Source organism: Rhinolophus sinicus, linkage group LG05 (assembly GCF_036562045.2).
Source record: "Rhinolophus sinicus isolate RSC01 linkage group LG05, ASM3656204v1, whole genome shotgun sequence".
In the NCBI taxonomy this organism is placed as follows: domain Eukaryota; kingdom Metazoa; phylum Chordata; class Mammalia; order Chiroptera; family Rhinolophidae; genus Rhinolophus; species Rhinolophus sinicus.
In genome coordinates, this window is record NC_133755.1 from 100,742,703 (window position 1) to 100,755,852 (window position 13,150).

At 33.3% G+C, this 13,150-nt stretch overlaps 1 protein-coding gene across 1 annotated transcript in view; it reads right to left on the reverse strand.

Annotated features, from left to right (window-relative positions):
* Positions 1 to 13,150, reverse strand: part of COL21A1 (collagen type XXI alpha 1 chain) — a 155,124-nt gene that overhangs the window by 21,712 nt on the left and 120,262 nt on the right. The gene's annotated exons all lie outside the window — the stretch shown is intronic.

Genomic DNA, 13,150 nt, shown 5'->3' on the forward strand with positions numbered 1-13,150 from the left:
CTGCAGTTTGGGGAAAGAAAGAAAAATAGAGAACTTTTTCACATGGCTGAACCCAAACGTACAAGTTCTCTAGCAAGATTGAGGAAATTAATGTGAAATGTATAAATTTGAGAACAACTTTTGCATATTTATTAATGAGAAAGCAATTCTATTCTCAGCCATTCAATGCATTTACCCAAATGATCATTTATTGCCCAAAACAGTGATAGTACTAATCAATTTTCATTTCTTATTCATTCTTCATAGCTTTTTTTAGTATGATTCTACATGTATGAAAATGTTTTATTATTATTAGTTTCAGGTGTACAAACAATAGTTAAACATTTATACCCCTCATAAAGTGGTAACCCCCTCCCCCAATCTACTACCCCTCTGACATCGCACACAGCAGTTACATTTCCACTGTCTCTATTCCTTATTTAGCTCCCTTCTTGATGAAACTTCGGATAAAATAATTAACATTTGCCTCTGTGTGTGTGTGTGTGTGTCCACTAGCTGGCAGGAAAAGGAATTTGAAAGACAAGGAAATTGGGCCCCATCAGTATTTCTTTGAAAGCTCTCTCCATCATCAGGGCTTTCAAAGAACAACAGTATTCTCCTCAGTAAACCAGGCAGGTATAGAGATGCCACTGTCAATGAGATCAAATATCTTTTATTACAGGGAGAGCTTGCCATTATTTTGACTTTCACATCTTGACTTTATTAATACAACACTGCTCAATGTATTAGCCACACTTACAGTGCAAGACACGAGCACATAGTTCTACTTGTTAAATCCACTTGAATCGTAAATTGTGATTCAATTTGATTCAGTTTGCGTCAATTCAGTTTGCCAGGGCACTATACCCTTTGCAGAGAACAAAGTTGCATGTGAGCAATGACTATCAACAGGAGCTTACAGTCTAGTTGAAAACACAGGTTTTATAAAGCATGAGCACAGGACACTATAAGCTCTCTAAAACATAAAGCAAAAGTAAACTAATTGAGTTTTGAGTATAAAGACAATAGAATGATATGACTTATATCGTTATAGGCAAAAAATGCATATTCCCAATGCAACCAATTAAGATCAATATTGTTCAGAATAAAGGTTCCATTTCAATGACTATGGTTCAGTATGAAATCACCTGTAACCAAATCCCATTCAAGTACACACACACTCACAAACTAACTATAGGTTTAGATCAAATTGTAAATTTAAATAAAATCTTTCTGTAAAATCTTACCAATGTGGCCACATACTGTTCTATGCTGAAACTGATACATCTGTCTGGATGCAGTGTCCCTTGGCCCCAAGGATCCCTAACGGGGTCATGCAATTGCCCATGATACTGTCAGACTTGAAAAGCTAAAATTTTCGCTTCACAGAGTCCTTTATTACTTAGGGTTTCATTACTATTCAAGTCTCTATGCCTTTACGTAATTTATAATCTTATGTAGTAGAAATTAATTACAGATATCCCGACTCTACTCCTGTTTCTAATGCCAATCTCAGAGTCAATGAGGCTATATATTCACTCTGGGGAAAAAAAAAAAGAGTTATACCCAGGCATCCCTGAGCAGCACCCTGGATTCCACCTCCCAGGAATCCTTGAGAGCCCCCACATTCACTCCCTGGATCTGATTTGACACCCTACTATGTGAGTAATTCTAAGACTGATCTTGGTCTATATTATGACACAGCCACAAATCTTACTTTATTTCAACATATCAGTATTGAGAGTACTTGGGGAAGATTTCAGATTAGGAAAAAAGTTTGTTTTCCTACTGTCTTTCTTCTTAAATTAGTAAACAGTAAAATACATTTCATAGATTTGAGAAGAAGTTATAATATCTTCTATGTCCACTTACACCAAGAATTATTACTTATTTTATAAATAACAAACAAAAATATATAAAAATGCTTAATATTAAAAACAAAATGTAAAAATAATTTATAAAATCAATTTTTGACAAAACTAACACCACAAGGATGCATGGAATAAAAGACTGTTGAGAGAGAGGTTAACCAGAAGAACTGAAATCATTCAGAGCTATACCCATTAGTTAATAAAATTATCCTAGATAACATTTTCCTGGGCTCCCAATATATTTATTGAAATTGACTAAACTTTGCCAATTTTACATTAGCAGGAATATCATTAAAACCATTAGAAAGTTACCAGTTTTTTTAATCCAAAAGTATTTAGTAACAATTATTTCATAGAGCAAATGTTTTTCCAAGCAAACTCTTATATTTCACTTTCAGCCTGTATAGTTTTGTGTTCAGGCAACTGTGAAATGTAAAAGACAGAAACAAGTATTTTATTTAGTCAGATTAAAGGGACATATTTCCTCCAGTTTTGTGATTTCACTTTGGGTTTGAGTAGAGCAAAAAGTCAACTGGAAAATTCTCCACAATGTTGTGGAGGAAAATGTTGCCCTGAAAAAAATGTTCTAGAAGCGTCCCTGTAAACATTAAATATTGCTGTGTAACAAACAACAACAAAAATCATTAACAATAGATATACATAGTTTAGAATAAAGTGATTGATCCATATTTTCTAGAGACTACTTTATAATAAAGGAAATATGTCCATGATACATTACTTAGAAAAGACAAAATATTACTTTATACTTTCTCACATGCACTGAATGCTGTATCTAATTACCTCTGAAATTAGAGTATCTTGAATCAAATCTACTTTTAAGTAATGCAATATTTTCAATGTACTAAAAACAGACCTAACCCATTAATGGCATTTTTAAATCAAACTTTTCAATGTAGTGGTGATGTTTAATATTATACAGTTATCAAACTATTAGAAGCATATTATATGCATATTTTCTTCTATTATATCAAGAAATTATTTGTTCATTCCCAAATATTCAATGAAAGAAAAGCTCATGTTGAAAAAGTATTAATAATAGCTACACAGATTACAATGATTGTAATATTAATTAATAAAAGACATAGAAGCAGAGGCAAGCAGTTAAGTTTAGATTCTGGAGTCAGCCATTCCATTATGCAGTGGCTAAATGACTCCAGGCCAGTTATTTAAACTGAAATCTCAGTATCACAACATTAGGTATGGAGAAAATAATAGAATCTACCTCACTGAGTTGTATCAATTAACTCTCATAAGTGCTTAGTTCAGTTCTGGCACAGCAATGAATGGATTTTCATGACTGTCTTTTCATACCTCCTCCCTGACCTTTGAAAGGTGCAAAATAGATGAAGTCAATTATCTTCCAAGTCTTAAAATTTGTCCTGCTTTTCCATTTTGAGGATGTCTGTTTTCTTTTTTCTTTTGTCTTTACACCTTGTCTTTTTCTGCCCTCGTTTTCAAAAGTTTCCGTTGTATCCAAGATAACGCTGGCAAACTAAGGCTTCCCACTAGGGGGCGCAAACATGTTGGCATTGCCCCTCATTAATATTACCTTTGCCTTTTAATGTTTGGCTTACTTAGATAATACAAAAACACTATAACGACTTTTGCTTTTTAAACATTTTAAATATACATTATCACTATTTTTTTCAGAAAAAAATGTCAAAAGTTTCAAATATATTTGCAGTTGAACTCCACAATGGTTTTCAATCCTTTTTTTTTTTTTTAATTACACAATGACAGATCATTATAAATGATGTACAAAAGATTACTCTATGGTAAGGTAACTCTAGAGAGAAGTAAGTCATAATCATAGCTGCTAGACATAAAAGAAACCAATATACACGTGTATAAAAAAACCAATATACATGTGTATAAAAATGCTTAATATTAAAAACAAAATGTAAAAATAATTTATAAAATCAATTTTTGACAAAACTAACACCACAAGGATGCATGGAATAAAAGACTGTTGAGAGAGAGGTTAACCAGAAGAACTGAAATCATTCAGAGCTATACCCATTAGTTAATAAAATTATCCTAGATAACATTTTCCTGGGCTCCCAATATATTTATTGAAATTGACTAAACTTTGCCAATTTTACATTAGCAGGAATATCATTAAAACCATTAGAAAGTTTTGCAATAAACTTGCAATAAACTTGCAATAAACACTTAATAAGGAAATTACCAGTTTTACTACCCCCTTTAATACTTAAATACATTTTTACTACTCTCTTTAATCTTCAAGGGGAAAAACAGTAATCTAATTAACATTGAATACATTTATTCTCCCTAGGTTATAAACCAGGACCCATATGAGACTGGACCCAAATTACCCAATGTTAAATAATTTCAATAGAAAATGCATTGGTAAATATTCTTGGGCTACTAATATTTTACACAACAGAAAATGTTACCAGTTTGACATAATAAGTTGTAGAAAGAGACAAGGAATATCACGGGAAAGAAAGCTATCTGGCAGCCCTTTGCAAAGTTGCTTCATGTTACTGGCATTTCTTGCCCTAAACTAAATGCATTTATGCATTTTTTTTTTAAAGCCAGAAGATATTCTACATGATTTGCAAATGTCTCATTTTTTCAGGACAAGACAAAATGACAAATATTTAGCAAATTGGGGTTACAGCGTGAGCTCTCAACAAGGTTGCCAGTTCAATTCCCGCATGGGATGGTGGGCTGTGCCCCCTACAACTAAAGATTGAAAACAGCAACTGGACTTGGAGCTGAGCTGCGCTCTCCACAACTAGATTGAAGGACAATAACTTGGAGCTGAAGAAACACACCATTCCCCAATATCCCCCAATAAAATTTATAAAAACAAAAACAAAAACCGACTTAAAAAAAATAGCAAATTAAAATTACATACCTGAAAACCCAGAGTAGGTTGAGGAGGACAGGACTAAAAGACCCAGGGACAGTCGCTGCACTGCCACATCATGGGAAAGTCATATAACTGCTCTGAACCCCAAAATCCAGAAAAATAACCCACCCCTTTACATCAGCAAGTAAAGTGAAATCATATATGTAATCATCATGTAAACACTACTGAATTTAAAGGAAAATATGTATTTAGATATATGTAAAACTAAACACCAATTTCACTTGAAAGAAAAGTTCCAAAGTAATATCAGAGTCGTTCTAAAATGAGCTCTGATCCTCTGAAAACCTAATAAGTTCAGATCATACTTTTGTGGGCACATGGAATGTCACTAGATAACTCAAGACAGATATGGTGAATTTCTCATTAAGGAGAAAACTGAACATGGATTTTTCAAAAATCTTTATAGCTGACTCAGTTGCTGAGTAGAAACTGTACAGCATTTTCCAGAGATATCTGAAAATTATATGAAATTTCAAAAAAATAATACATTTCATCAAATAAAAATATTGTAAAACACCAAATAAAAGATGAAGCTTGTTTGAAAACAAATTAATCATTTTTTAACCTAAATTAATTTACATGGTAAAAAGTAAATAACCAGTTATTTGAAAATTATATCTAAGTTGTAATCTTGTATTTTTTATTTATAAACTTGTATTTTGGAAATATTATGTAAATACTATTATATCTAAACCATTGCATGATTGGGTAACTCAGCCCATTATGAACTGTTATGTTTATATACTATATATCCCCATATTTTCTATTGAAAAATAATGAGATGACAGACTAATAAGCATTCACTAGAAAAAAAAAATTGAAGGGAATTATATTAGTTTTCTATTGACCCATAACAAATTACCACCCATGACAAATTACCATGACAAAATAAAAACACAATTTATTATCTTACAGTCCAGCATGGGTTTCCCTGGGCTAAATTTAAGGACTGGCAAGACTGCACTCCTTTCTGGAGTCTCTAGGGAGGGACTCATTTGCTTATTATTCAGGTTACTGGCAGAACTGAATTCCTGGCAGTTGTAGGCCAAGGTCTCCATTTTTGTGCTGGCTGTAAACTGAGGGCCATTCCCAGTTTCTAGAAGCCATCACATTCTATGGCACATGTGCCCATCCTTCATCGTCAACATTAGCAATGGCCAGTTAGGTCCTTCTCCAGTTGAATATTTTTGATCCATTCCTCACCCATCTTCTTCCACTTTTAGCTATTTGTGATGAGATGGCTCCATCTCAAAGTCATTAACCTCAATCACGTCTGCAAAATCTCTTTACATGTATATTAACATGTTCACAGGTTCTGGGGATTAGGAAGTGGATACTTTTGTGGGTATCCACTAATGATGGAGAGTCATTATTTTGTCAACCACAGAAACTGTATCTAATATCCAGGACCAGATTGTTTCTATGTCACTTAAACTTCTCCAGGACATAAAAAAGCGGAGATCATCTAAATTAAAATTATGAGGCCATCATAACCCTAATAACAAAATCAGTCAAAAATAACGTCTAAAAAATAAATCTATAAATTGATCTAATTTGTTACTACAAACGCAAATGGCTTTACTATTATTTTAGAAAATCAAATATAACAGTGCATTAGAACAAAAGTAGAGCATGATTAAGTAGGGCTTGTTTCAGGGTATTCAACAGTAAGAAATATACCCATATATTATGTTCATGTAAGTTACTATATTAATATTTAGAGGAACAACACAAAATCATCTCAAAAGATACTAAAGACACATTTTGTAAAACTCATCATGCATTATTTATTACAAACTCTTAATAATCCAGGACTAGAACTTGGGAAACCTGAATCTGAATCAATGGGAAACCAATTATAAACATCAGAGTTGGTGACACACTAGACATTTCTACTTAAAATTAGGAATAAGATAATAAAGCATATGGTATGTTTTGAAGTAGTAATTTCAAATACAACCTTTCTGAAAAATATTGCATAAGTATGTGGGAATATCTGTAACATGAATAAGAGAGGTTAAATGAAATATACTCATGTTATAAATAGCATGAGATAGATTTTATACTCTCTTATTAATTCATATGGTAAAACATTCATACTATTGTAAAGTTAAAAGTTCCTATAGATGTGATTATTTTATTTGAAAAATATGTATGTGTTTTATGTATTTGAATATGCAAATAATAAATAATAAAGAATTTCATTGAATGAATAACAGCTATTATCTCTGGGTATGAGAATGAGATTTGGGTAAGTGAAGATAGACTTTCAAATTTACAACACAACTTCTCTATATTTTGCCTATTTAAGAGATGTTGAATAATAAAAATTAGCAATAAATAATATAAATAATGAATAAAATAATATAAATAAAATGTAATTAAAATGTACAATAAGTAAAAACTTGGCCGATGCAGTTTTTATATTTCAAAAACTTCTAAGTTTGGAATACATTTGGAAATATGATTTCATATTATCACTCATGGAAATATTCGGCAGAGGAAAATATTAGAGCACATACGACCTAAAAGGACAATAAGGTGATAATTCCATATTCCTTTACCAATGTCATTAAAATGAATTATTCTCCCCAGCTGGGTAACTTCATTCTACTACTTTCATATTCCTATTCTGGTTAACCTGTTTCACAGCCTCTATATCACTAGTTATCAAACTTTATATCAGACTCACATAGGACAGCAATTAAAAATAGTTTCCTGGGCTTTAGCCTGGGATTCTGATTCATCAGGACTGGGATGGGCCCAGAAAACTGAATTCAGCTGGCATTTCTGGTGATTCTGATTAAGGTATTCCATGGATCACAGCTGGAAAAACAGTGTTCTACACACACACACACACACACACACACACACACACACACACAAAAAAAACTTTTTAAATTAGTTATCTGTATTTTGGGTATTAAGCTAAGAGAGTCATCAAGGAGTTTTTTATTTGATTTATGATTATCCACCAATTAAATTTTCACATAAACCATTGTATATCTGTTTAAAAACTACTACATAAACCTGATTTTCCTACCAATCTTTAACTGTTGAGCAAAATTCTTAACACTTCACCTTTCATGATTAACTTCGTTTTTCTTTAATGGCTTTTAAGAGTCTTATCCTGCCACAAGATTTTTATATATACTTTTGTAGAGTATGTTTCTTGAGTGAATTTTCTGTTCCCTAACTGAAGAACAAATGTTCCATCTGAAACCACCTGGTACAATGTTGTACATTCTATGATTACTCAGCAAATATTAGCACCTAATTATACATCTTAATAAGAATCTACAACAATTCTAAGGCTCTTTAGTAGTGGTTTCCCATTTTGTATGATTAGTCATTCCATTTTTTTAACATATTGTTTAGAAGTTCTTCATGATTCACCTAACCCATTCCTTAAGTTCCTTCTTTTTTTATGTAGACAAAAGAAAATTGTATTACAACAAAGAAACTATTCATAGTTTTTAGAACCAATAAATCATTGTAAAACTCCTTCCCCTGATTTATTTTAATATTAGTTTATCAAATTACTCTTCCTACTTCATTTGCAAGAAATATTTTCATTGAAAAAGCCTAGTCCCTGTGTTCTAATAAAATTAAAAGAAACACATTCTAATATCCTGTGTAGATATTTTCCATCAGACTAAATTCATTGTAAACTATTATAGTAGTACATGACTTCTACAATGTGTTTATAAATACTAGTCTCATTATTAATATAATCTTTAGTTAAAAACACTTTTTAAATATAACCCTCAAAATGTGTATCTATGCCAAAAGCATTTCAAAACCACAATCTTTTAACCAAAATTAAAACAGAGCATAAATAACTAAATATGATTTAACTACACATATCTTTTTCAAACAATGGAACCCTTCTGTTCAGTATTCAAAACAAAAATCATTTTTATAAACGATTTAAGTACTTAGAACTATTGGCAATCAATTACCTAATTATTAGGTGCTTGCCTCATTATTGAAAATAAAAATGCAATGAATGTAAGCAACGTAAGTATTCCAAGTGCTGTTTCTCAGCTATTCCCCATCTGTTTTAACATCCCTTAAACATATCTAGAACATAAATGATTTTCTGGTGTTAATTCTCAGAGGCATTATATATGCCTGAGGTTCAAAGTGGTAACCATACCCAAGCATTTTGAAAATATATATTAAAACATAAAAAACAGGAAAAAGATCTTTAGAATGAAATTATCCAGTTACCAAAGTGTACACTGAGTCACATAAAAAATGTAGTTGTTTCCAAATTCATTGAAAGTAACATGATAGTGAGACATTCTCATTTCATCTGCTCAAATAGTAGTTTATATGGATAATGAACTTGGTTTCAAAGTAAATGTACCTTGTCTTGAGCAACACTGTTTTAATTCTTTATTTTTCATGCTTTGAAAATGGAGAAAGTATTTGGACTTAATCAAGAATATCATATGAGTCCCTTTTGGGTATCAAAAATTTTTAATGAAAAGTATGTAAAACCACCCCTGGCCCCGTTGTGACTAAAGAACATAATTTTAAAGTCAAAGTCTTCAAAGCCTTGAAATCTAAACTCAATATGCTATATAGATGGTGATAGAAGTTTCCTCTCATCCATTCTCTTCAAAGCAGAGATGGATGTAATCAATTCCCATGCTGGTGAAAATACTGTAGCTACGTAAGCACCAATGAGATCATATTTACTCAGAGGATATATTACCCATTCTGAGAATTAATCATGCACCATTTCATATGTTCAATTGCATTTATTCCTCTTGTTATTTCAGGGCTCAATAAAGCCTCCTTCAAATTATACAGAAATCAACAAAGAAGAGGAAGATTATAATAAGTATATTTTAATGCTTATCAATGTTCTTACAACGACCACATTTAAAGAGATTTCTTCCGATAAACACCAATAAAAATGATCAATACCATAGACACAGAGCTTCTAAATTTAAAATCCACAATGTTGCTTTATAAATTTATTTGATGCTGGTCTGGTTTTACTATGCCTGAGACATCATTTAAAATAGGAAAGAATCAAACAGATCTATGATTATACCTGGTGGGACTTTATTAACTAATTTATACAGATAACTGGCCAACATTTGCAACATTTGCTTTGTAAGATTAAAGAAAAGATGTAATATTTTTGCAGTTATTATAATGTCACATGCCATATTTTGGGAGACCAAAAAAGTGTAGATGTTGCTTACAAATTTAGTCACACCCATAGATAATCGGACATTTACATTATTTAAGTAAAATCTACTTCAGAATGAATTCTTAGAGTTATGCTCAATGAAGTTTTAAAACCTAACCCTGGAATTAGCAGGGGATTATAATAATAATAATAATTAAATTTCCTACATTGTTAAATGTGGCTTCCCTTCACACTAAAAGTGTCACGTGAAATTCTTAACAGCAGTTATTAGGTTAAAGTTGTTCCACTCAACACATACCAAGGATGTGCCACTCCTGGTCCCTGCAAGAGGAGTGGGAAAAAGTGTTACAAATCTGTACAAAAGACCTTTAAAAGCTTGCCATACAATTGCAAATCAAATAAAAACAAGGACAGAACTACTGGGTAATTTTCCTCTTATCTTTCTTCTCAATCTAAAAAACAGTAAAGTGGGCAAATAATGACATCTCCATGTTACTAGCACAATACAGTGGATTATTCCTCATGGGAAGCCACCATAGCCATTCAACATTAACATCCCCCCAGAATTTTATGCATGTCTTCGGTTTCTATGCATGAAAATGTAATAACAAGTAATCACACCACAGAAACGGTGATCAAACAAAAGTCCTACTTGTCCCTTAAGTCAACGGTGACTTGAAAGGGCTCAGCAGTTAACATTACACCGCGGAGACAAGCATAATGTGTGGTTTAGCAAGAATTCGAAAGGCATGAGGAAAGGAAACAACAAAAGCCTCTATGTGCCAACGTCCTCAAATATAGTACAGCGATCCCAAGTCTTTATTCCTGGAAATGGCACAGCAAACATTTCCAGAATAAAAAGGCTTGAGACATCATTAAGTAAGAAGTATGTGCTCACCTCCATAGATCCAGAAAACGTGGCATCCTTTCTCATCCTCACGGAGCTCCAGGGATCTCGGCTCAAAGAGTAGAACCCTAGTCCCACCTACACATCTTCACCATGAGCCATAAGGCTCCCTGTGCACAGTGGGGCTCGCTGGTGAGCAGAGAACTAGCACTGACTGGCTCAGCTGCCTGAGGGAAAACGTTACACTAAATACGAGATGTCATTGCGACTGAGCACAAGAAGAGCTACAATAAAGCAGCAGTGGAAACACCGCTACTGCAGGTAATTGTGTCAGCAACAACTGGCCAATGCAGAAAGCCAGCCAACATGATAATTTGTTCTAAAATCTGATTTGGTAACTGTTTCTAGTTACCATTTTTCGACTACTGGTAAATTTAGTGTGATGCTGCCCTGCACTCCCGGTCCAACACCCCCCCAACCCCCCCATCCACCTAACTGCCCAAGATAAAATCAAAGTGATTTTATGAGAAGTTAGGAAAACACATTTCCAACCATTGAGGATTCCTTGAAGCAATCTGACTGCTCTTCATCCATCCCAAGGCACAAACATGAAAATGTAATCTGACAAACTAACCATCTTTTAATAAGAAAGAAATGCTATAAAACACTCAAAATCCAGGCCTTAAATTTGTATAATGTATTACAAAAACATGTTCACAGGGGAAAGTAAAAACCAGAACATAACATCAAAAAACAACCTGGGGGAAAATATAAGCAGAGTAACTGAAACATAATTAAACCACATGTTTATCATGTAGATCCTTTCTTATGCATATATATTCACATAGTATTATGTATTTTTTTTTCTCTTCTTTTTTTATAAAGTTTATTGGGGTGACAATAGTTAGTATTCTATTTTTAAACTCTAGTTTATATACATTATACATTACGTATCCGACCTTTTAATTGTTCCAACTTTGCAATAAGATGAATAGTACAGAGCAGACCTGTGGGCTAAAAGTTACTAAACAGAGTAACGCAAAAACGTAGAAAAATGAGAAATGGATACAAATAAGTTTTTGAAAACACATGAGGATTTAACAAAATTGATGACACAAAAAATATGGATGATGACTAGGAGCCGGAGCCTTGCTTTTAACCAAACTATCATTTAAACCTGTTTATCTGCTTGCTTTAAGTCCAAATGTTTTTGAGCAATATATGTGCTACCAAGAGTTTGCAATATGTATCAGTTTGTATTCATGTGACTAATTACACAGGTTCATTACATAAATGATAAGGATTAGACTAGATAAAAAGCCCAGTGTACTGGTTTCCTTTGGTTGCTATAAAAAATTACCACAAACTTATTGGCTTAAAACAACATCATTTTATTCTCTCACAGTTCTGAAGGCCAGAAGTCAGAAGTCAAGATGTAGACAGGGTTGTACACCGCCCGCCCCAGCGCCTCTAGGGGAGATTCCACTCCTTGCCTCTTCCATCTTCTAGTAGCTGCCAACATTCCTTGTCTTGTGGCCTCATCACTCCAATCTCAGCCACGGGGATCTCTTTGACTCCTCTGAGAGACTTAAGTTCTGCTCCAAAGGCATTTCTGATTGGATCAGACCCACCCACATAATCCAGCAAAATCTCCCCATCACAAGACTTTTAATTACATCTGCAAAGACCCTTTATTCAAATAAGACAACATTCACAGATTTCAGGTATAAGGGCCTGATATCTTTCTGTGAAAGCAAAGCATTTTTCAACCTACAACACCTAGTATTCACAGAAATTCTTATAAATGTTACTTGAATCTGACCCACTGTTTCTTACCTGAATTGTAGGAATCCCCACTTTTACATGGCTATTGTAATTAGCCAAAGCTTAGTCCTATTTAAAAGCCTTCAATATTACCTAAATTTGTTCCACTTGAAAATATATTAGGATAACCTCCCCCAGTCAAAACTGATTCTTCTTGCTCCATTTCCTATTTATTGCTTGGTCTTCCTGTGCCTCTATCCATGTGGTAAGACTTTGAGAGCCATCCTCTTTCATATTACTCACATCCAATTGATCCTTGGGCTCTACTGGTACCTTTTAGTTCATTTGAAATAGTTCCACTCTCCCCCTCCCAACTCTGAATGTTCTTGCCTGCGTTGGAACTGGAGGTGACAGAGCTCAGCCAGACTGCTACCAACTGTGCCCTCTACCTCAGCTCACCTTCTGTACTTTCTCTATTTTGCTGTCAGAGTGATCTTTCTAAAACTTTCTAAATCTGATCAACTCACTTGCCTTAAAACCTTCAAATGGCTCTCCTACCCTCAGATTCAAGTCCAAATAACATAGATAGATAAGAGTTT